The sequence below is a fragment of the Apium graveolens genome, unplaced genomic scaffold (assembly GCF_009905375.1).
Source record: "Apium graveolens cultivar Ventura unplaced genomic scaffold, ASM990537v1 ctg3733, whole genome shotgun sequence".
NCBI classification, from domain to species: Eukaryota; Viridiplantae; Streptophyta; class Magnoliopsida; order Apiales; family Apiaceae; genus Apium; species Apium graveolens.
This window is the reverse complement of record NW_027418239.1, coordinates 33,837-60,032: the sequence shown is the minus strand read 5'-3', so window position 1 is coordinate 60,032 and position 26,196 is coordinate 33,837. Positions and strand designations below refer to the sequence as shown.

Here is a 26,196-nt window from a genome sequence, read left to right as displayed (position 1 = left end):
TCAAGAAAGATTCAACGGATGACTCTAATATCGGATAACATCTATGAAGCTACAATGGATGATCTATAAGATAGCAGTTGATGGTGATCTGATAGAAGCTGACAAAGTCACATGAGTTGATAGTGCACAAAAGGAATGCGGCAGCCTGCTTACAGGTTTTAGAAGAAAATGAAGCATTTACATTTTCATGCAAAATAAGGATGTTCAAAGATATTGTATTGTACTTGGATTGCATTGGGTAGAGAAATGAAGAAGCATGTGCTTGGACCTAGCTGATAGGAATATTATTCTTATCTTATTCCACATGTAAACTTGATTCAATATAAATCAAGTGTGGCAAGTATTTTAAATTAATCAAGTAAGAACTCAAGAGTTTAGAAATTTGTATCTTTAGAAAACACTCTCAAGTTCTAAGTTGTAGAAAATACTTGTAAGTAGTTGTGTGTATTTTGCATCACAAAGATTTCTTCAAATATACATCTCTGGTGAGAAGCAAAATCCACTAGAAAGTCTTTAAACTGTGTGTTTATTTACTTGGTGTAAATAAAATACTTCAAAAGCTTAATCTCCATTATTGCTTAGTCAAAAACACAGTTGTGTATTTATAAAGAGTTTTTCAGTAATAAAAAAAAAGAAACCAGAATTCCATTCAACCCCCCTTCTGTAATTCTGTTATTGTATTGATGGAAATAATAATTGGTATCAGAGCAAGATCTTAACATACAAAGAGTTTAAAGATCAAAGCAATCAAACAACATGAGCTTAAAGGATGTTGGAGTGAAGATTCTAATTCTGGAAAAAGACAACTATTTTCACTGGAAAGTGAAGATGCACCTTCATCTACTCTCAGGGTTGCAACAGAAGTTGTTCATGCTACTGGAAATGAGCAAACTGTTCCAAAGCCTAAATCAGATGGGACTGATGAAGATGTTGAAGCAGTCCATAAAGACAAAAAGGCCATGAACATGTTATTTAATGGTCTTATTCAAGACATGTTTGACAATGTCATAAATTGCAAAACTGCTATGGATATTGGGGACACAGTTCAAGTGCTATGTGAGGGAACTGAGCAAGTACGAGAAAATAAAATGCAACTTCTCATACAACAATATGAATACTTCTACTTTGAAGATGATGAGTCCCTGAATGATACTTTCAGTAGATTTCAAAAGCTGTTGAGTGGACTAAAGTTGTATGAAAGAATCTACCAAACCAAGGATTCCAACATAAAATTTCAAAGGTCTTTACCAAAGGAATGGAAGCCAATGACAGTCTCTCTCGGAAATTCACAAGACTATAAAGATTTACTCTTAAAAGATTGTATGGAATTTTGTAGACCTATGAGCTTGAAATGGAACAAGATGAGCTAATAGAGAAAGGAAGGAAGAAAGGTGGGTCTGTGGCATTGGTAGTTGAGCATGAGATAATGGTGGAAATGATGGTTGAAGCTGTTAAAACTGCACCAAACATTAATATTTGTGGAGACAAGTCTGAGATAGGCAAATGAAAAAGGGTTTATGGCTGAAGATGAAGAGTGTCCAAGTCAAGATGACATGGATGAAGTTGATGAGCATCTGTCCTTTCTGTCTAGAAGATTTGCAAAGCTCAAATTCAAGAAAAATTCTGGAGCTGTGAAGCCTAACAGAAATATGGTTGACAAAACAAAATTTAAATGTTTCAAGTGTGGGCTAAGTCGGCATTTTGCAAATGAGTGTAGAATGCCCAACTATGAAAAGAAAAGGTTTGAGTCTGTAGACTACAAAAAAAATATTTTGAGTTGCTCAAACAGAAAGAGAAGGCATTCATAACTCAAGAAAATGAGTGGGCGGCTGATTGAGATGATGCAGATGAAGGCATGAACTATGTCAACCTTGAAACAGAGGTTAGTCATCTAGCAATCAAGGAAATAAAAAAAAATCTATGGTACTTGGATAGTGGATGCTCAAGGCACATGACTGGAGATTCTAACCTGCTCACAGAGCTTAAGGAAAGAGCTGGCCCTAGCATTACCTTTGGAGATGACAACAAATGATATACTATGGGATATGGCCTTATTTCAAAAGGGAATGTCATCATTGATGAAGTAGCACTAGTTGATGGACTCAAACACAATCTTTTGAGTGTCATCCAACTGTGTGATAAAGGCAACTCAGTTACTTTTAATTCAGAAGCCTATGTTATCACTTGCAAAAAGGACAACAAAGTGGTTCTTACTGGAGTAAGAAGAGGAAATATGAACCTAACTGACTTTAACTCCACAGATGCAGATTTAATTACTTGTCTCTTCGGCAAAGAAAGTCAAGATGAAAGTTGGCTATGGCATAAGAAGCTGTCTCATTTGAATTTCAAGACAATGAATGAATTGGTCAGGAAAGACCTTGTCTGAGGCATTCCTTAGGTTAAATTTTCAAAGAATGGACTATGTGGTGCTTGTCAGAAAGGAAACATTACAAGAAAAATGTCAATAGACATTAGTTGAAAACCGATGTCTATGAAAAATAGAAACCGATGTCTTTGTGGGTGATGTTAAAGACCCCCATTTAATATTGATTTTAAACTGATGTGAAAGAGGGCATATAACATTATTTTTTTAAAGAAACCGATATCTATTTCTTGATGTTAAATTTTTAATACTCATTATTATTTATATATTGTTATAATATGATATTATTATCAATATAAATATATGCCATATAAACAATTATTTTTCCCTTGCCCAGTAAAATGTTGTTACTTATATCTTTAACATGAGTTTTCGAGCAAAACTGATGTTAATAATACCTTTAACATCGGTTTCTACCTTGGAACTGATTTCTATAATCTAAGAATCGATGTTTATAAAAATAAGTAACATCATTTCCTAGTTATCAAACATTGTATAAAGTACTATTTAACACCAGTTTGGTATTCTTAAGTCTTTGTTTATTATGGTATTTTACATCGGGTTTCATTGATAAATCGATTAAAAAAATGTTCCACTAAAACTGATGTATTAAACCTAGATATACATCAGTTTTGGATTGTATAATAGATTTTATAGTGTTAAATTGACATCATTTTTAATTGAAATAAATGATGTTAAATGCCTTTATTTTAACATCAGTTGAGCTGATGTCTGATTACCCATTTTATTCATGCACAATTTAAAAACAGAGATGCCAAAAAATAGCCAAACCAAAAAATTGTCAATTCAACAAATAAGAAAATTAAGCCAAGTTATTATAATAAAATAGAAGGTGGAATTACTTTTTTCTATTCTAGTCTGTAAATGTAAAATTCGTTAAATGCATATGTGTGGAATGAGATGTAGTACATTGGATATTTTTAGAAAGGCTTGGGGAGATCATTTAATAATTTGAAAAATCCCCACTCAACATCATAATTCCTTGAAGCCCAACACCAGTAATGATCCCCATGAGATTATCAGGCACAATACTCGCAACCATCATCATCAGGATTACAACTAAAAGAACACACACAAAGAGTAGCAAGCTAAAGTAGGCAAAATGTTCAAATCCACTCTGCAGACCAACGAGGGAATAACTAATTGCTCCAGGGATAACTTTAATAAAATACAAGAATGGAGCAGAAGGCAGTGTGCTCCCCACAAAAAATAAAGCTAGTCCATAGTGTCCGTTCAATCTTTCGTGATTGAAAACCTGGTTAGAAAATGAAGATCAGCCGACAATTGTAGATTTATAGTATTTTTATGAGATTGGATGCACACCTTCATATCCTCTAAAAAGGAAGGGAATCAAACAATGGTCATAAAAGTCAAAAACCCTGCCACAAACATGAGCATTGAACCTCTATCCTGGAAATTCAGAAAATATAAAGTTTAGTTACTGAACATTGTTTGAAAGATCAATTTTTTTGGACATAGATAATAAATGATGTCAACTTTCTGATGTTCACCTAAATTGGGCCATAGGTTTTACAAATGTTATAAAATATCATCCTTATGCACAAGCACAATGCAATGTATATTACAAAATGTATTTAGTAATAACCAAGATCACAAACATGTTGATAGAAGATCTTGTTAAAACTTGAAATTGAATTATGAAACCAGCTGCTTGTCTGTCCCTTTTCATTATTATCTCTTGATTCTATAAAGAAATTTAATATAAAAATTCAAAAAGTTAATAGTACATAGTTAAGTTCAACCTGTAATTACAAATAAAAATAAAATAAGAACTCGTACTAAATGGATTGTGTACCTTTTAGCATATATCATAAACTTTGTTGACTTCTTGGCAACGCGTCCTAGATGAGAGATATGCCTTGACAAGAATGTTACTACGCTTATACTATATCCTTGCTTGATATCCTTTATAACATCAACCACAAAATATTGTTTAGTTCTGTGATTAAGGATAATTCTTCGAAGAATATAGAAGTCTAGATTTGTGATGAAATGGTAGAGAAAAACTATTTAAACTACAAAAATTTAAATTGTTACTTCCAACATCAAAATCTTTAATAACGGTTCTCAGAAAGTGATCTGAAGAATTTCCCATAGTTGGATAAGCGAAGCCACTAGATGGAAAAACCTGAAAAAACATAAGTTAATTTAGTTAACAGGACAACAACATTAGTCTATAGCATAACTGTTTTAATTTAGGTACCTATGTAGCTCGTGTAGTAGGACCAAAATAAATTTGTTTGCCGGATGACAGTAGACAAAGATTATTATACATGTCAAAGACTTCACCACTTTGTTAATGAATAGAAGAAATCACAGTTCATTTATCCTCTTTAGCAAGTTTAACTATACTACTCATGACATGATAAGACGCTACAATGTCTAATAAACTACTTAGTTCATCCAGAAATAAAAGTTGTGGGCGTGTCAAGATTTTAATGCAAATACTAACTCTCCTCTTTTGGCCACAGCTAAGGCCTTTCACACTCCACCCTCTGATTCTTGTACCTATAGCATCATGAAATCCCATGTCTTTTATCGTCATCTCCGCCCTTTCTCTCTTCTCAGCCCTTGACATTTAGTCAGAAAGTTGGAGTTGGGCTGAATAATAGGCTGCTTCTCCAACATTGGGTGTAGTCATAAGTGTATCATCTCATGTCACATATGCCTAGCAAGTCACAAAAATAGCATTATTTTGTCTGGTTGTACTATATATTTTCTGAATATGTAAAGTAGTGTTTTGAGACTTAAGTAGATGCAGATTATGTAATGTGGATCTGTTATTCCTCTAACATTAGTGGAGTGCCATTTTGATTTAACTATACACAAAGCAAACACCATTTTAAGTTAGACATTACATAAAAATTTCAAAACAACCAATTGAAGAAAAAAAACCTGAATAACCCATGTGTTTCACTTTTGTCCATGATTGCAGGATGGTCACATAATGCAAGCACCTAAAAGCAGAGCTGACAGACTCAAATATTGAATCGCAAGAAAACTTGTAATAACTCGAATTTTTGAGACCTTGTAAAACGTTTAATGAATAGTAACCCCGACGGACGGGAAAAACTTTTGAGCCCACACTATGTAGTGCATGAAAAAATGAGTTTCGGGTTGATATTACGACTATACGTACCAAATGAGTGTATGTAAACACTATTAGTTTTCGAAGAAAACGAACTTTGAAAAATGGCCGTATTTACGACTCATCGAGGATTACGGGAATCACAATATAATTACGAGATTAAAAACCTACAGATTTATATTCAAGTAGGATAAATAAAAATATAAGGAATGAATACGAAAGGAATTACTTCGCAAACCATTTACGAGTAAGTATTACGAAGAACGTTTAAGTAACCGAGCGAACGCGTAAACGATTAAATAAACGTAATGCACTAACTAAACCATGGTAGGGAAGTAACCATGGTTACTTCATCAAATAGTGAGCTAACCATAGGATGATCAAGCTAGCTAGCAAAATAGTGTGCTAAGGAAGCTAAACCTTGTAGTTAGCTTGTAAGCTAGCAAGCTACAAAGATTTGTCCCTAAGATTTGCAACCAAGAATCAACCTAGAATGCGATACTAGGAGAATAAAATCAATTGAAAGATATCACCTCATCTTCCTAGAAGAAACCTAGCAAATCATCCAAGAGAAGCAACCAAGAGTAGTATAAATACCCCCCCCCCATCCCAATTGCTTCCATTCGGCAATTTGAAGAAAAAAGGGGAATTCAAATTCAAATCTCTAAGTTCTAGCTCTTGTAAAATCATCCAATTAATTCTCAAGCCTCCTATCAATTAAAATAAGGTAAGAAAATTCTTTCATCTCTTTTTATCAAGGTTTGATGGGTGGAATAAATTCAAGAAACTCACTAGTGAATAGTATGAATAGTAACCTCTCTTTGGTTTCTTGATTTCAATGGTGGTTTTAGGTTCTAAAAATCATACCAAGCACTTCCAAGCCTCCACCATCCTCAATAACACATCTCAAGCTTTCAATAAAGGTAAAAATCTTTGGCCCAACTTTATTTAAGATTCATTTTTAAGATCCATTCAGTATGTGGTAGTAAACCTAGTGTAATGAGTGTTATTGATGAAATCTTGATGATTAAGTTAAGTAGATTTAAGGTTGGTTGTTGTTGCCTCAAGAACATGATTTTATTGAGAGGAGTTTGTGTGTTGATGATGATATGATGATTGTTGGTGGTTGTGTTAAGAGTTAGGGCGTAAGCGAAATCCCGATCGTAAACGTAACTTCGTTAAAACCAACAAATCGTAACTTTAAGTTTCTGCAGAAATTCCCGAAGTTATAAACTGTATATTCTTGAAAAATAACCTTTTTTTAGGATATCAATGTTATAAGGATCCTTTAGGCGCTTGAATCGCTTGATTTCAATTTACGGATCAAAAGTTATGGCCGTTTTAGTAAAAGTGATTTACGCGACAAAAACTGTTACGAGTTACGAACTTTGAAAATATAAAGGATAGACTTAAAATTGTTCATAAATCATGAAATTTTTACAGAGAGTAAAATATTGAGTTTCTTAACTGTCATAAAAATTTCAAGTAAAAATAATGATTTCACAATTTTATAAAAATGTTGAAGCCGAGACCGCGCTAGTAGAAATCGTAAGAATCCATAAGCGGAGCCGACGACGATAATGAGAATGAACCTACGATACTTAGAAAAATGAAGTGACCATAATGTGAATATGACTTAAAGGAACAATAAGGGTAGTATAAGTTGAGAGGATGCATAACAAATAGCGCATGAGTGCGAGTTTCCGTAAATTAGAACGGGACCTAACGAAATGAATTGTGTTATGGTTATAGATTTCCGAGCAGAACCTAGAGCATCCTCCACCTCGAGATACCTAGGAAAGTTTACGAACCCAACTCCATTTTTACTGTTGTGTTGTGAAAGGATTGTTTTACTATCATTGCATAAATACCATGCTTGCCATGATACATAGTTGTTGAATTTCGCATAATATAGCGATGTTGTACGATAAAGTATATATCGTGAAATGTTATTTCGCTTTAAGCGTGACATATTATATAAGACCGAGAATCGGTCGGGATTTAAGATAAAACACGGGAATCATTTCCGGTGATATTATAGGACGGTTATTAGTCCATAGTAGTACATTTTTAAAGGGACTTATCGTCCACTTACGAAACATTAAAACACCTCGAACTTTTATTAAAACGATTTTCCAAACGATCATATTCCCTCAACTATATTTTATTGTTCGAATAATAAATACTATATACTTATTCCTAATTATGGGAGTAGTATACTCCAACGATTAATTATTTCAAAACCGATTAATCATTATAGATTAATTAATTATGTAGACACAAACTAGTTGAGGAATATTATTTTAAATAATCTTTTAGAGAGTAAATTCATTCGAGGTTTGATTATTATCGATTATCATTTAATTATTTATTAAAGGTTTTATTATTGATTTAAAAATCATAGATCCTGATTTAAAACATACTTTCTGATTTCGGAATATCATTCGAATAATTTCAGATCGTCGGTGAATATTATCCCGACTTATTAATATTTTGAATATAGTTTCAAGGAGAAACTTTTCCCCTTATTTAATTATCTGTTGACAACGGTCAACTCACATCCTTAGTACTTCCTCCGAAACTTTCGGAAGTACATATATATATATATATATATATATATATATATATATACAGTAAAGCTATGCCTATCAACAAGCAAAACGTTTGGAGGAACTTTGATGTGGTTCGAGTTCTCGAGATATGATAGGATTTCCTAAAGGACAAGGGAGGGGTAGGATCCAAGTACTTCGTGTATTGGATAGACTACTGGTACCGTAGGAGACGGTATAATATGTACCTATGGACCTGCGAAGTGTGTGTATACCCGAAATGAGGACACATAGCCCGTGTGCGACAAGGGTGATAACCGAGAGATGAAGGTGTCGTCCTTCTACTAGTAGAAAAGGTTACTTTTATCGCAGTACGACTGATCATCGTATGCGGTGGCTCCAAAGAATGTCCTAATTCTTCCAATTGGAATTGTGATGCAATACCGTAACCCAAGCTTAGGTGCTGGGATTACTACTAAGGTATTCGCAGGATATTAAAATCCCTTAAAGAATTGTTTTCATAAGAAGGTGTGTATCACCAAGGAAAACTATTTTTAAATAAAACATAATTATCATATATGATGTTATCATACAGTCATTTCCATACTGTACATTATTATGCTGGGCATTATAGCTCACACTTGTTTTCTTACATTGACACAACACAACAGTGAATCAAGATGCCTGCCATGAGAACCACAGCCAGGAAACGGGTAGGAAATGGCCAGTTGTTCCGTAGATTGTTTGGTGTTGTACCACAGGTAGTCAGAATAAGCCGGATTAGTTTTCAGTTGTTTATAGTTCGGCTTATTTATAAGTATGACTTATGTAAGGTAAGAAATAAGAAACGCATATTTGGACGGCGGACTAGCCTTACCTAAAGGTCACTCCCCAGTAAGACTAATTATATTTGGGTTGTAATAAAATTACTTTAGTTATGATGGTTCGTTTCCAAGACAATAACCTGTAAGTGTGTGTGTGTGTGTGTGATAAGTGTGGGGTCGTGAAGCGTGAGTATTACATATTGTAGTGTGAGTTGTGTGAGTTTGGATGGCATGGCTTCCGAGACTCCTGACCCCGGGTTTCGGGGCGCCACAAAACTGTTCTAGAATAAAAAGGTATCACCTCTCTAAAAAATGTAATAAGCCGCTAATTAAGAGATTGAGAATTTCCAATATTGCACTAAACTATCTGCCAGCGGCGAGAAAAAGTAAGTCCATTGTCTTAAGGCGGCTATGACAAGTTTAGTGGTAACCGGAGAAAGTTTATAGATGTTGCTTTATTTGCAACTTCTAATTTAGACAATAATAAATGCATAATTTAAACAAAAATTCAGTATGTCTCCAACATAATTATTTGTATACTTTTGGCATATAAGAAAACTATTCTCATGATTCACAAATATTAAAGAAATTATGATCTCTATATTTAATTATTGGAATGGGAAAACTGAAAGTTCTGGACTAGAAATTGCGGTCGTAGCATGCATCCACATGACTCAGACACAAGAAATGGAAGTGCATATATAACTACAAGACTAATAGTAGTAAAATAAAAAATACCTCATCTAAGGAGTGGGAACCTGGATTTCCTTGCAGGTCTTGTTGTAATCTCTGCGATATAGAATAATCTGTTGATCTCGGAGATGAAGGAAATGTATATACACAACAATTATATAAATTAAATATAAAGAGGATCCTTAATGTTCACATTACCTGGGCCAAACTGACAATCTCTCTTTGGACTGCATACTCACATTTCAAAACCTGTAAGATAAAAATACAAGAATAAGCAATCGAACCTGGTTAAGTCAAAGAGAAGAAATTTGGAGCAATAGTGGTTAACTGAAAAATATATTATTGTTCATTGTAAACATTAAGCATATTTATTGTTTAGAGTAACACTACGAAACACTAGTGAAAATAATTAAAAAATTGAAAAATTATCCAATTTAGAGTAACAAACAACATATTACTCTAATTACCCAGTTTAGTGTAACATGCTCAATTAGAACACTACTGAAAATAATTAAAAATGTAAAATTACACAATATAGAGTAACATGCTCAATGTAACATGCACAATAAAAACAATCACTCAACTAATTAAAAAATTAAAAAATTAGGGTTTTAAATTGGAACCTCCAATTATAAAATTAGGGTTTAAAGCTTACCAAATTCAAGCTTTGACCTATGACTTAGCTTTAACTTCCAACTTAGCCTTAAACTCAGACTTAAGCTTTAAAATCCAACTTGAGCTCTAAACTCTGACTCGAACAATCTCCGACGACCCCTTAAACTTCGACAAGAGTACAGAGAAAGAGCTGAAAATATAGAGAGAAAGAGTTGAAATCATACACGGGCGCCCGCGTGTGCGCATGCGAGAGAGAGAGAGAGAGAGAGAGAGAGAGAGAGAGAGAGAGAGAGAGAGAGAGAGAGAGAGAGAGCGTGGGAGGGAGGGAGGGAGGGAGGGAGCGAGAGAGAGAAAGAGAGAGAGAGAGAGAGAGAGAGAGAGAGAGAGAGAGAGAGAGAGAGCACTTGAGCTAGAGATGGTGGTGGGTGTTCTTCCGTCAGCTAGAGTGAGAGGAGAGTGCAGAGTCTCTGATTTTCTTAACTTAATGTTTTATGTTTTATGATTTAAGAGTATATAAATTTTATTTTTTATTTTATTTTAATCTTATGTTGAAAAGAGGGGGGAAGATATGTGACTTGAAATTTTGGCTAAGGTAAAAAATGAAGGGGAAGTTTTAAGAGATAATGAATTATTTGGCTAGGGGGGACTGGAGAAGCGTGCTGGATCAATTTTTTAAAATAAACATATAATATTGATTGGGCTAAAAACTGATGTTTATATTACAAAAATACACTGGTTGATTAAAACCGATGTAAAAACATTTTTTACATAAGTGCCAAAAGCAACATATGTCTAAGAGACGATATCTATTCTACTTTTTCTAGTAGTGAAAGCAAAAGAAAGCATCATTCAAAAGGAAGCTTGAAACAACAATTGATGAACCATTACAACTATTACATATGGATTTATTTGGACCAGTCAATGTATTGTCAATTTTCAAGAAGAGGTATTGCCTAGTGTTTGTAGATGATTTTTCAAAATTCTCATGAACATATTTTCTTGGATCAAAGAATGCAGCAAGTGAAATCATCATCAATCACTTCAGGCTAGTCAACAATCATCCTGATCTCAAAGTCAGAAGAATCAGGAGTGATAATGGAACTGAGTTCAAGAATTCTACAATGAGGTTGTTTTGTGAAGAAAATGGAATCATGCATGAGTTTTCAGCTCCAAGGACACCACAACAAAATAGAGTGGTTGAGAGAAAGAACAGGTCATTGATTGAAGCTGCAAGAACTGTACTAGAAGAATCAAAGTTAACAACTTATTTTTAGGCTGAGACTGCCAACACTGCATGTTACACTCAGAATATTTTACTTGATCAATCAAGCCAATGACATGACTCCTTATAAATTATTCAAGAAAAGGAATCCAACACTGAATTTTCTTCATGTTTTTGGATGCAAGTGATATATTCTAAGGAATCAAACTGACCAACATGGAAAGTTTGATGCAAAAGCTAATGAAGGTATCTTTATTAGATATGATATTGGAAAAGCATATAGTGTCTACAATCTGAGAACCAACATTATTATGGAATATGTACATATTATGTTTGGTGATAAAAAGATTGAAGGACTGAAAGATGAAGGTTTCCATAAAAGTCTAAAATTAGACAATGTTGAGATGTACAGTGATGATAGGATGATGAAAGTGATATAGAAGGAATGACAAAAATATATTCAAACTTGTCATCAAATGAAGCAACAACATTTGATGCATAGAGTGTTGTATCCATTAAAAGACATAGTGTAACATCCGTTGAAAGGCAAAGTGCAACATCCATTGAAAGAAAAACTGCATCATCCGTTGAAAGATAGAATACATCATATGTTGATGATCATTCTTCAATAAATGCTGAAGGTCATTCTAGATCACTGTATGACAGAACTCAATCTTCAAATCAAATATCCACCAACTCAGGGAGAGTATCATCTAGTCAACACTCAGTCACACATCAAGACACCAATGAGGCCACTTCATCTAGAAAATGGACTAAAAGTCATCCATTTGAATTGATTATTGGTGATGTAATATCTAGAGTACAAACAAGGAGAGCAACTCAAGTTGAATGTTTGTACAGTAGCTTTCTATCACAAGAAGAACCAAATAGGTTAGAAGAGGCTCTAATGGATCCATGTTGGATTTTAGCTATGCAGGAAGAGCTAAACCAATTTGAATGAAACAAAGTATGAAATCTGGTGCCCAAACCTAAAAACAAGAATTTTATTAATACTAAGTGGGTATTCAGAAATAAGATGGATGAAAATGGCATAGTCATAAGGAACAAGCCTAGATTGATTGCAAAAGGAAACTCTCATCAAGAGGGAATAGATTTTGATGAGACATTTGCTCCAGTTGTAAGACTTGAAGCTGTCAGAATCTTTCTAGCTTATGCAGCCCATGCCAATTTCAAAGTCTATCAAATGGATGTGAAAACTACATTTTTGAATGGAGATTTGGAGGAGGAAGTCTATGTTAGTCAACCTCCAGGTTTTGAAGACCCCAACTTTCCAAACTATGTATACTATCTGTTAAAAGCACTTTATATATTGAAGCAAGCACCTAGAGCCTGGTATGACACCTTGTCAAAGTTTCTTTTTGAAAATCACTTCACTAGTGGTACTTTTGATAAAACTCTTTTTTAGGAATTTATATGGCTCTAGTATACTTGTTCAAATCTATTTAGATGATATAATATTTGACTCTATAGATGATAAACTTTACAAAATCTTTGCCAAATTGATGTAAAGCAAATATGAAATGAGCATTATAGGAGAATTAAATTATTTTCTTGGTTTACAAGTTAAGCAAGTTAGTGATGGAATATTCATTAGTCTAACTAAATATATTTTTGATTTTTTAAATAAGTTTAACTTAATGGATTGCACATCTGTAAAAACTCCCATGACCACTATAACGACTCGTGTACTTTTGTATTATTTAAATGCGTAATTATGGAATGATTAAATTAATAATATATGTATATAGCTTCTGTCAGCTATGTGTTGTTTTATTTTATCTATGTAGGTGATTATTGTGTACAGGATTGTTCATGTAGTTAAATATGGACTTGTATTGAATTGTTTTCACTTTTAAAAGTGGATTTAATACAAGTTTATTTGTGTAAATATATGGAATATCTTTAAAATTATTTTTATGGTTTTATAATTACAATAAATATTTATGGGATTTTATAAAATTTAGAAATCAATATTTTATTAATTATTTAACCCTGTATGATTTTCTGATTGCTTTTATTTGTAAAATATATATTTAATACCCGAATTCTTCAAAAAATATGAAACTTACACTTATTTAATTTGGGAATATTCCGGAAATTTTAAAATTATTTTTAGGAATTTTCAAGGTTAATTTTACCCGCGGGTTGTTTCGTTTAGTTGATAAAAGCGGGTATAAATTACGGTTTAGAAATTGTTTAAAAATTTCAAAATTTATGTTTTTATAATTTCGGGATATTTATAACATTTTAAGACTGTTTCTGTAATTTTCTGAAATTGCTTTAAGTATACCTCGGTCCATTAATTTCAAATTCCGGGGTAGAATCGAACTATAGGGGACTTATATTTATCCAGATTGCTACGTGGCAAGACAGGAATCTGTGTGGCAGTAAATTTTAATACGTGTTGCTTGATTGCTGGTTAGCGGAAATAATAATAATAATAATAATAATAAATAAAATAAACCCAATTACCCCTCCCCTGTATCACCTCTCCCATCATCTCTCCTCTATTTCGATCTAATCTCTCTATTATCTCTCACTGTCCTTCCTTTTCTGCCCTGCTTATTTGTGTGGCCGTGCTTCTTTCTTTCCTGATAATTTCTGACCACAGCCGTTGCCGCCGTTTTTATTTTCCGGCGAGGCGATGGTGGCGCGTCTAGGTGCGAAGTGTGCGTGACCCTGCGTGTTTGGGTTTGTTATGTGCGTGGCTGAGTTTTTCCGGTATCCTTGCTGCCTCTGTTCTTCCTCTTTCAGGTTGCCTCCTTCTCTTACTTTGCGGCGAGGTTGGTATGGTGGCGCGTGTTGTGCAATTATGTATGTTACTGTGTCTATGTGATATGCGTGGGTGCGTTGTGTGTATGCCTGTACTTGGCAGACGCGCTTGGTTTGGGGCTGTTTTCCGGCCACCTGTGATTTCCGTGTTGCTATCAATTTTCCGATTGTTGCTCTGCTGTTTTGATTTTATGCTATTTTAATTCGAGTTTTTTAAATTTCTGCAGGAATTGTTGATTAGTTCATGAAATAATAAATAATTCAGAGCGGGAAATAATAATAATAATCGGTGGAATTATTGCGTTGGAAACCCGGGATTTAATCGGGTACCCGCAAAATTTCGCCGCCGTCGGCGATGAGCCTCGGCGAGCTGACGGTGGACCGTGATGAATTATTCTGAGTCCTAATATTTTAAAATAAATATAAAATATGGATAATAATTAATAGCTGTAATAGAATTGACGTTTGGGAATTTATGACTTGGAATTGGGTTGTTCGTTCAAGATTGTTGGATTGCGTGATTGGGTTATGAATTTGAGTTGATTGGATTGATTGTTGATTGAGACGTCGAATTGTATCGACGGGTAGTCCGATAAACAAAGGAGACGCTGCCCGATTTCCGGGAAATCGAACTACGGAAATACGGGAGCGTATCCAGTAATTATCGGGACGTCAAAGGAAAATATATATATATATATATATATATACTTGTACTTGATTGTCTGTTATGGTGAATGTTCTGTTAAAACCCAATAACCCTAATTTCTTAAAATGACGAGTATACGTATTTTCTGAAAATGAACACAGAACCGATTTTTCGAGATTGTGAACCCTAATTGTTGCGTGTGTTATTATCATATACATAATTACGAGTCGGGTTTGAATATCGTTGGGTAGAATTGGTAATGAGGATATGTTGAGCATACCTAGACGTCTAACATAGGGTATTTCGGCTCTGTAGGTTCTAGTTGAAGGACTCTAGAATTGAAGTCGAACTAAAGACAACCTAGTGATCTGTCGATGAGCGCAGCGAGGTTCCCAATCGAAGGACCTGAGCGTTGAAGTCGGATCCAGGATAGTCAAATAGTAAAGCGATAAAGTCGAGTGTCACGAATCGGTTCAAGGTCAATCAGAGATAATTGTAATACTCTACAAGGCAAGTACCCCTGACCATTCTTTTATGGTTCATTACGTATGAATAGCTAAATTTTTTATTCTCGTAATGGAACAGAAATGTTTTAAGTTACGTATCCCCTGTATTTGAAAATGATGTTTAAAATTGTGTTTTGGGGAAAAGTAACTTCTGAAAATACCTATCTCTAAACGTGATTAAAATGAAAAGAGGATTTGAATAGTGTGTTGTGACAGAATTGATTTTGAAAAAGAGATAGGTAAAAGTGATTTTGAAAACTGGATAAAACGATCAGATATGGGATACGTTGGGGCCAGAGTAGGCCTATTGAGGTGGCGTAAGAGGCTAATTCGGTTGCGCGCATTGTATAACCGATTAGTCCAGCAGGTCAGAGACCTAGCTAGTCTCTGAGTTCCGGAACAGGTAAATGAGATGGCAGTTGGAGCCGTCTGGTATTGATAGCCTGATCAGCTGTCTTCACATATCCGCTACGTATCTGATTTGGATTTATGATTCCCGTAAGGGCATGAGTAGTTTATACAACGGTTTTATAAATGTGATTAGCATGCTAAAATTGGACTCTGGTATTTATACACAGCACACTACTGATGTTATTGTTTTACAGAGCATGCTAGTTTTGATATCCAGTTTAGGAATTGTTTTACATATTTTGCAAGCGTTGAGCGGGCCCTTTGTTGTATTACTGGTAATGTTCGATAGAGATTTTTAGTTTTCCCTCGAGAAAATGAGTCTGATTGTGAGTATTCAGCGTTGAGCGGGCCCTTTGTTGTGTCAGTTGAGAAGACGCCAACGTTATTCCTAAATATCACCTTTTCTATGTCAAGGAATGTTATTGGACTGATTGTGTGACCTTGGTGAGTTCGGATAGCGTGATAATAGTCAGGGGCTGCTATGACGATCAAGTTTTATAGTGAATGTGGATCAGAAAGGGAGGTGATATCGTTGAACTCTTTTATTGCTTCCTTGAAATGTATTTTATCTCCAGAGTAATTGTTTCCTATTCCATAAGTTGTTTATCTTTCTTGTAAGAAAGTTGTGAACCTGAGGTAAGCTACTTAGGGTTCTGTTGATCTCCTTACAAATCAGATTCTTTCTTTTCTATTTGTGAATTTCTTATCTGAATATTGTTTCTTTCCTCGATGACTTTTCGGTTGATTGGGCCAAACAATGCATATGAAGTGACCATTTGTCTATGTGACAAAAAGGTCTGGTGGGACGCCACCGAGTTATGTGTTGTGACCGTATGGTACTAAGACTGGCCATCTTATGTACTTGTATGGTTGCTCCCAGTTATACCTACATCTTCCTCACTATTTCTTCTTATTCGATTCCCTCGAGCCGAAAATTTTATTGGATTTTCTATGGTAATGAATTCCCGCGATTAGATGGTCCTTGTTATTGAAAGCAAGTAAGAGCGACTGTTGAGAAGAACGAGAGTCCTATATGAAGATATCATTTAAGAATAATGGTAACCGTGAGAGTTTAGGACTTAATGATAGAATTATAGCCTTGGGAGAGTAAATCAGTGGTTGAGGAATTCTTTATGGGTAATAAGAAATCCTCCTTAGAAGAATGATTGGTTGGAATTGGAATATGGTGCCTAGAAGAGTGCGGTGTTCCTTAAGCCGACCTGATATACCAGTTGATTTATGCAATTGGTGGTTGATATAGCCAGCTAAGTTCCGTAGTGTAGCAGATTAGTGTTGATATGGTAATGGAGCAATGATGGAAAGTTAGTCAGTTGCTGTTGTCTTAAGGAGCCATGCTACGGTGACTAGTTTATTTATATTTCAGTGTTTCTGTACTGTTGTTGATTCTGCTACTGTTATTGATGCTATGGTTGCTAGTGCTATTAATCTAGATTTCTTTTGTAAATGGACCCCGATATTAAGGACATGGGTATTTTATTGGGCAGCATTTTCCTGATACGGTGCACCGGTTAAACGGTGATATTTATTTTGTTATGTTTTGAATAAACTCATTTATATATCTCAGGAAGATGCCACCTAAGAAAGTTACCCAGTCTAAAGAAAATAGTAGTAATTGTGCGGAGGGTCCAACTATAAATGAAATTCTAGATTTATTGCGCCAGCAGCAGCAACAACAGTTGTAGTTAATCCAACCGGTTCAGCAGTGATATCTACGGTTGTAGCAGCAACAACAAGAAGTGAATTGAAGTGCTAGTTTTAAATATTTCTAGACTGTTAAACCTCCTAAGTCTCAAGGTGAATCCAATCCAGTAGTTGCTGGAGCATGGTTACAAGAAATGGAGGAAGTTTTCAACCTCGTTCGAGTAAGCGATAATCTTAAGACTGATTATGTAAACTATTTCTTAAAGGATGAAACGAATTACTGGTGAGTCAACCAGGGCGTTAGAAGGAGAAGACTCTGTTTCATGGGCTAGGTTTACTGAGTTATTCATGGAAAAGTATTTTCCTGACTGTGTAAGGAATCAAATGGAGATTGAGTTTCTAGAACTGAAGCAAGGTGACAGAACTGTAGCTGAATATGAGGCTAAATTCACAGAGTTGGCCAGGTTTGTACCAGATTATGTGTGCTCTGAAGCTCAGAAGGCAAGGAGTTTTCAACAAGGATTGAAGCCTGAAATTCGTAGGGGAGTGGTGGCATTGCAACTCTAGACGTATCCTTCCGTAGTTCAGGCCGCCTTAGTAATTGAATTTGATCAGAAGCTCGCCGCTAAAGAAAGAGAAGATAAGAAGCGAAAGATAGATGATATGGAAGAAGTATCAGGTCAAGGAAGATTTAGCCAGAAGTCTCAAAAAGACGGTGGAAAGAGTAAAAGTAAAGAATTCAAAAAGGAAAGTATTTCTTTAAACAGGATTAGTAACACCTCAGCCAGCTCTAATAAGGCCAATTCGGTTAAATCACCTATATCGGAGTGTAAGCAATGTGGTACAAGGCATGGTGGAAGGTGTAAGGAAAATACTGAATGTTTTAGGTGTAGTCAGAAGGGACATTATGCGTCAGAATGTAAGGTGGAAAGTCCAATAGTCGTCTGTTACAACTGTGGCAAGGTAGGGCATGTTGCCAAGAATTGTAAAAGTACTTCCTGAGATAGCATTGGAGGTAGTGCATCAAAAAGTTTGACGTCCAGTACAGCCAAGGCTAAGACTTGTAATGTGATTAAAAGTTTAGCTGCTCAGGACCCTGATAAGGAACCAGGGAAATAATTGATTACCGGAAGAAGCAAACGATAATATCTACGGAAGCTAATATTAGGATAAGTATTCAAGAACATAAGAAAGAAGATAAGGCGTAACTAGCGCATATAAGGGATATTAAGAAGGAAACTTCAGGATTGTGGGATGAAAGAATAATGAGACAAGGTGCATTCCGTGTTGTGCACTGATGTGATCTATAGGAAAGAAGAATGGGTGTATGAAGTTATGTGATGATTATCAGAAATTGGAAAAGTTGACAAATAGGAACAAGTAACCCTGCATAGAATTGATTATTTATGAAAGGAACATGTTGGTTCTTAGAGGAAGACCAAAGATCAGACTACTGTCAGCTAAAGGTAAGCCTGAGGACATACCAAGGATTGCAATTAGAATGAGTTATGAGCTCTGTAAGTTTTGGTGATAATAAGCGGAGTAACAAGTGTATCAGTTGTCTTTAAAGAATAAAGGAATATGGTGTATCAGGAGTACTTACATGATATAATTGTATTTATTGATAACATCCTCGCCCATTTAAGGGCTAGAGAAGGCCAAGTTGAGAACCTAAAGAAATGCCGCGAAGGGTGAAGGCCAAGTTGAGAACCTAAAGAAATGCCGCGAAGGGTTGAACAGTAGCAATTATATATTAAACTTTAAAAGTATGAAGTTCTGGTCAGGAACCTGGTTGTTTGAGTAACTACTAACCAAGCAAGGTCAATTTAGGGACCGATGTCTTGAATAAGAGAGAAGAAATGAATATGGTTAAGATTACTGGGGAATCAATAGAAAAATTAGAAAGAGTAAAAAGTTGGAGTTCGAATACATAAAGGTGATAAGAAGTGAATATATGAGATTATTTTCTAACCTTGACAGATGAGAATAAGTAAGAGGTGTTCAATGTTGGAACTAAGTTGAAAATGAGTACTGCCTATCATCCTTAGATAAAGGGTCAAAGTGAGAAGGTGATTCAAACAATATAAGATATGTTGAGAATATATATATGATGGGTTTAAAAAGGGAACTGCGGTAATCACCTACCTTGGATTGAGTTCTCTATGATAATAGTTATCATGTCAATAAGAGAATGCTATTTTGCGAAGTGTTGTATGGACATAAGCGTGGGTCCTCACTCTATTGAGATAAAGTGGGAATATAGATAGTCTTAAGTCCTGAACTAATTCAATACATCCAGAGTGTGGTGATGTTGACTCAGAAAAGAGTTGGAACAGCTCGGGGTAAACAAAGAGCGAAAGCGGATTTGCATCGAAAGAATATGAATATATAGAATGAGGATCGTGGGATAGGCAAAAGTTTGAACTTGGAAGAGATTGGTTAAGTTTGAATATAAGGGACAAGTAGAGTCCTAACTGTGTTCAACCATTCGAGGTATAAAGAAATATAGGTAAAGTTGTCTATAAGTTGATATGACCGCCGCAGTCGCAGTATATACGTATAATATGTTATATGTGTCAATGTTAAAATGATATGTTTCTGATTCGAACCAAGTCATTGATTAGGAGCCAATGGGCTCTTATCCAAAATTATTCTGCGTGAAATGATCGATCCAAATCCTCGATCATTAAGAGCGAGTCCTTAGAAAGGAGTTTATATCCCTAATAAGTATGCTTTGAATAAATTTTAAATTCAAAGAGTCTACCTGAAAGTTAGAGTTGGATATATTTGACAAATATCCTCGTTTATTTAGCTAGATCAGATTCTGAGGACATAATCATTTTAAGGGGGAAGGATATAACGACTCGTGTACTTTTGTATTATTTAAATGCGTAATTATTTAATGATTAAATGAATAATATATGTGTATAGCTTCTGTCAGCTATGTGTTATTTTATTTTATCTATGTAGGTGATTATGGTGTACATGATTGTTCGTGTAGTTAATTATGGACTTGTATTGAATTATTTTCACTTTTAAAAGTGGATTTAATACAAGTTTATTTGTTTAAATATGTGAAATGTCTTTAAAATTGTTTTTATGGTTTTATAATTACAATAAATATTTATGGGATTTTATAAAATTTAGAAATCAATATTTTATTAATTATTTAACCCTGTATGATTTTCTGATTGCTTTTATTTGTAAAATCTGTATTTAATACCCGAATTCTTCAAAAATTATGAAACTTATATTTATTTAAGTTGGGAATATTCCGGGAATTTTAAAATTATTTTGGGAATTTTAAGGGTTAATTTTACCCGTGCGTTGTTTCGTTTAGTTGATAAAAGCGGGTATAAATTATATTTTAGAAATTGTTTAAAAATTTCAAAATTTATGTTTTTATAATTTCAGGATATTTATAACATTTTAAGACTGTTATTGTAATTTTCTGAAATTGTTTTAAGTATACCTCGGTCCGTTAATTTCAAATTCCGGGGTAGAATCGAACTACAGGGGACTTATATTTATCCAGATTGCTACGTGGCAAGACAGGAATCTGTGTGGCAGTAAATTTTGATACGTGTTGCTTGATTGTTGGTTAGCGGAAATAATAATAATAAATAAAATAAACCCAATTACCCCTCCCCTGTATCACCTCTCCAATCATCTCTCCTCTATTTCGATCTAATCTCTCTATTATCTCTCAATGTCCTTCCTTTTCTGCCCTATTTATTTGCGTGGTCATGCTTCTTTCTTTCTTGATAATTTTCGACTGCCGTCGTTACCGCCGTTTTTATTTTCCGGCGAGGCGATGGTGGCGCGTCTAGGTGCGAAGTGTGCGTGACCCTGCGTGTGTGGGTCTGTTGTGTGCGTGGCTGAGTTTTTCCGGTATCATTGCTGCCTCTGTTCTTCCTCTTTCAGGTTGCCTCCTTCTCTTGCTTTCCGGCGAGGTTGGTATGGTGGCGCGTGTTGTGCAATTATGTATATTACTGTGTCTATGTGATATGCGTGGGTGCGTTGTGTGTATGCCTGTACTTGGCAGACGCGCTTGGTTTGGGGCTGTTTTCCGGCCACCTGTGATTTCTGTGTTGCTATCAATTTTCCGATCGTTGCTCTGCTGTTTTGATTTTATGCTATTTTAATTCGTGTTTCTTAAATTTCTGCAGGAATTGTTGATTAGTTCATGAAATAATAAATAATTCCGAGCGGGAAATAATAATAATAACAATAATAATAATCGGTGGAATTATTGTGTTGGAAACCCGGGATTTAATCGGGTACCCGTAAAATTTTACCGCCGTCGGCGATGAACCTCGGCGAGCCAACAGTGGACCGTGATGAATTATTCTGAGTCCTAATATTTTAAAATAAATATAAAATATGGATAATAATTAATAGCTGTAATAGAATTGACGTTTGGGAATTTGTGACTTGGAATTGGGTTGTTCGTTCAAGATTGTTGGATTGCGTGATTGGGTTATGAATTTGAGTTGATTGGATTGATTGTTGATTGAGACGTCGAATTGTATCGACGGGTAGTCCGATAAACAAAGGAGACACTGCCCGATTTCTGGGAAATCGAACTACGGAAACACGGGAGTGTATCCAGTAATTATCGGGACGTCGAAGGAATATATATATATATATATACTTATACTTGATTGTCTGTTATGGTGAATGTTCTATTAAAACCCAATAACCCTAATTTCGTAAAATGACGAGTATACGTATTTTCTGAAAATGAACACAGAACCAATTTTTCGAGATTGTGAACCCTAATTGTTGCGTGTGTTATTATAATATACATAATTATGAGTAGGGTTTGAATATCGTTGGGTAGAATTGGTAATAAGGATATGTCAAGCATACCTAGACGTCTAACGTAGGGTATTTCGGCTCTATAGGTTCTAGTTGAAGGACTCTAGAATTGAAGTCGAACTAAAGACAACCTAGTGATCTATCGATGAGCGTAGCGAGGTTCCCAATCGAAGGACCTGAGCGTTGAAGTCGGATCCAGGATAGTCAAATAGTAAAGCGATAAAGCCGAGTGTCCCGAATCGGTTTAAGGTCAATCAGAGATAATTGTAACACTCTACAAGGCAAGTACCCCTGACCATTCTTTTATGGTTCAGTACGTATGAATAGCTAAATGTTTTATTCTGGTAATGGAACAGAAATGTTTTAAGTTACGTATCCCCTGTATTTGAAAATGATGTTTAAAATTGTGTTTTGGGGAAAAGTAACTTCGGAAAATACCTATCTCTAAACGTGATTAAAATGAAAAGAGGATTTGAATAGTGTGCTGTGACAGAATTGATTTTGAAAAAGAGATAGGTAAAAGTGATTTTGAAAACTGGATAAAACGATCAGATATGGGATACGTTGGGGCCAGAGTAGGCCTATTGAGGTGGCGTAAGAGGCTAATTCGGTTACGCGCATTGTATAACCGATTAGTCCAGCAGGTCAGAGACCTAGCTAGTCTCTGAGTTCCGAAACAGGTAAATGAGATGGCAGTTGGAGCCATCTGGTGTTGATAGCCTGATCAGCTGTCTTCACATATCCACTACGTATCTGATTTGGATTTATGATTCTCGTAAGGGCATGAGTAGTTGATACAACGGTTTTATAAATATGATTAGCATCCTAAAATTGGACTCTGGTATTTATATACAGCACACTACTGATGTTATTGTTTTACAGAGCATGCTAGTTTTGATATCCAGTTTAGGAATTGTTTTACATATTTTGCAAGCGAGCTATAATCTCTGTTCCTATCACTGCTTTATCATAAACTGTTTTACTTATTATTCATATAGTGGTGCTGCTGAGCAAGCAATTGCTCACCCTTGCAGAATATCTTATATGTATTGCAGATGCCTAGGAGATTCTTACGCGGTAGTCAGGGCAGAGTTCCAGCTCCTATCATGTCAGGCTCCTCTGAGGTAGTTGTGCTGGACCAAAGATGGTCTGTTGAGTTGCTGTGTTAGGTTAGCTGCGTCATGATGACTGTTGTAAGTTAGTTTGTGTTAGTTGTAATCTAAATCATACTTAAACCTGGAAAAGATCTTGGTAAAGGGGTCGTAGTTATATCCTATTATTGAGTTGTTTATCTTATGGTTGTTGTTGGTGACGTCAACTTTTGACCCCGGGGTTGAGGCCGTCACAACCACTATCACTAAACTTGAATTGAATACAACTGAAAAGTTTTTGGACATTTCAAGTTATAGAGGTATGGTTGGCTCTCTTTTATATTTGACAGCTAGTAGGCCTGATATTACGTTTGTTACATGTCTTTGTGCTGGATTCCAAGCCGATCCTAGGGAATCTCACTTAGTAGTTATTAAGAGGATTTTCAGATATCTCAAAGGGACACCAAAACTTGGCATTTGGTACCCTAGAATGTTCTATAAAGGTTTTAATTGATGTTTTGTACTCAAGTTATTTGTGTTTTTGATGTGTTTTGTAGTGTTTTTGCATTTCAGGCATATATAAAAGAATCATGAGATTTAGCATTGCTTTGGTGCTAAATTGGTGTTAGGAATGTGTCCAAGAAGTTTGCTCGTGGAATGCCATCTCAAACCAGTCAAGAAAACAGAAATAAAAGTTTTTTCCAGAAGGTCAGCGCGCCCGCGCTGGTGAAGCGCGTGGTCGCGCCAGGTCGGGATTTTAGAATTCTGTTTCTACTTGGATTTTGAGAGTTTGAAGCAAAGGATGATTCTACAGCATATATAAAGCCTAAATAAGACATTTTTTCATAAGAAGCACGTATTGGAGACTAGGGAAAGGCAATGATAAGACTTAGAAACACAAATTCAACCAAGACGAAGAAGATCTAGTTTATTCTTGTGATTCCTTATTTTAAGTTGTAATCTTGGATGCTAGTTTTCTTGTTTGTTGAACCTATTACTCTTGTTTAATGTACTTTAATTTAATACTCAGTTTATAAAGACTTAGTTTATACCATGCTTTCATCGGAACCCATGGTGATGATGAGTTTGGTTATGGGCTAACCATTATCGTGGGGTTATAATGGATTTACTCATGGATTTCTTTAGTTAATTTATTTCGATACCTTAGTGTGTGGTGATTGTATGATATCCTAGTATTGGTTGTGCTTATTCGTCTTATGATCATCGCGAACTTATAAGATAGCGTGTTAATCTCTATTGAAGCAAAAGTGAATATAGGGGTTTAGAACTTGCCATGCTAGCATAGGTTCATGTATTTCATATGCATGATTCGTATGTAATTTTAACCATCTTACTTGCCCTATATAATCACGATAGATAACTTACGCATTAAACCGTTATGTTGTCAAATTTTATAGACATATAAGGTCTCAATATAATTGGTGTCTATTCAGCTTCTATCTCTTTTGTTGATGTCTGGTAGTAGGGTAATCGTACAACGAAAGTTGGCGTTTACTAGTTTCGTGTTATCTTATTAGTGTCATCACCATTGCATGCTAAGGTTAAGTATAAAAAGGCTATTGAATGAAGTATTTAATGAAGTTAGAATCCCATATTTGTGTCATATAAGTAAATTAACCTTACTTCTCTTAGCTAATATTAGTTACTATAATCTCGTAGTTATAAACAATCTCAATTTGTTATCATCTTAGTATTGAATAATAACCATATCATTGTTGCATAAGTGCATAAATTGAAGTTAACATAAAAGAGTCTTTGTGGGAATGAACTAGAATCAATTCTATATTTCTTGCGAACGCGTATACTTGCGTGTAATATTAGCGCGTGTTTTCGTCCTAACAAGTTTTTGGCGCCGCTGCCGGGGACTCGGTGTTAATTTTTAGTTTATGTGCTTGACATCAGTGGTCGTTAAAGTTCACTGACTCGAATATTTTACTTACTTGTTTGTTTGTTGTTTTTTCAGGTACTCTAGAAAGTGTGTATGCTAACGCGTTCTCAATCTCGAAAGAGAACACTGGATAAAGCAGAGGAAGTAGTGGAAGAAGTTCTTGTTGAGGAGAAAGTTAAGGAAGAAGCTCTTATTGCAATGGGTGAACCAGAAGTGAATACAAAGGCTTTGATGGGCTATTCTCAGCCAAAGATTAATGATATTCAGTCTAGCACTGTCACACCAGTCATCGCGGCTAGCACGATTCAGATGCTGCAGAAGTCGGTTCAGTTTGGGGGTTCTCCGACGGAAGATCCCAACATGCATATTAGAGATTTCATCAAGATCTGCGACACTTTCAAATTCAACAATGTGTTTTATGATGCTATAAAGCTAAGGCTTTTCCCATTCTCTTTGAGGGATAACGCTAAGTGTTGGTTGCATTCTCTACCACCAGGCTCTATCACTAAATGGGAAGATCTTGCTCAAAAGTTTCTTACTAAGTTCTTTCCTATGGCGAAGACTGCTGCAATCAGGAATGCTCTTACTCAGTTTGCGTAGCAATCAGGAGAGTCCTTGTGTAAAGCTTGGGACAATTATAAGGAGATGCTTAATAGTATCCTCATCATGGGATGCCTAACTGGATGATTATCAACTGCTTTTATAATGGCTTGGGAGCACAGTCTAGACCCATGCTCGATGCAGCATCAGGTGGAGCCCTATGGGCCAAAAGCTATGATGAAGCTTATGAGTTGATTGAACTGATGGCTACTAATGAATACCATAACCCTTCTCAGCGATTAAATCAAGGAAAAGTAGCAGGAATTCTAGAGGTGGATGCATCTACTGCTATAGCTACTCAACTTAAGGCTTTGACGATGAAGGTGGATTCTTTGGCTAAT

The 26,196-nt window shown here is 35.3% G+C and overlaps 1 non-coding gene and 2 pseudogenes across 1 annotated transcript; all 3 read right to left on the bottom strand.

Annotated features, from left to right (window-relative positions):
* Positions 1-3,252: 3,252 nt before the first annotated feature.
* LOC141701319 (ABC transporter G family member 1-like) lies at positions 3,253-4,094 on the bottom strand (annotated as a pseudogene).
* Positions 4,095-4,142: 48 nt separating this feature from the next.
* On the bottom strand, positions 4,143-9,828 carry LOC141701318 (ABC transporter G family member 1-like; annotated as a pseudogene).
* Positions 9,829-25,822: 15,994 nt separating this feature from the next.
* On the bottom strand, positions 25,823-25,928 carry LOC141701321 (small nucleolar RNA R71). Its single transcript, XR_012566746.1, has one exon. It is a non-coding gene; the product is annotated as a small nucleolar RNA R71 (small nucleolar RNA).
* Positions 25,929-26,196: the final 268 nt, after the last annotated feature.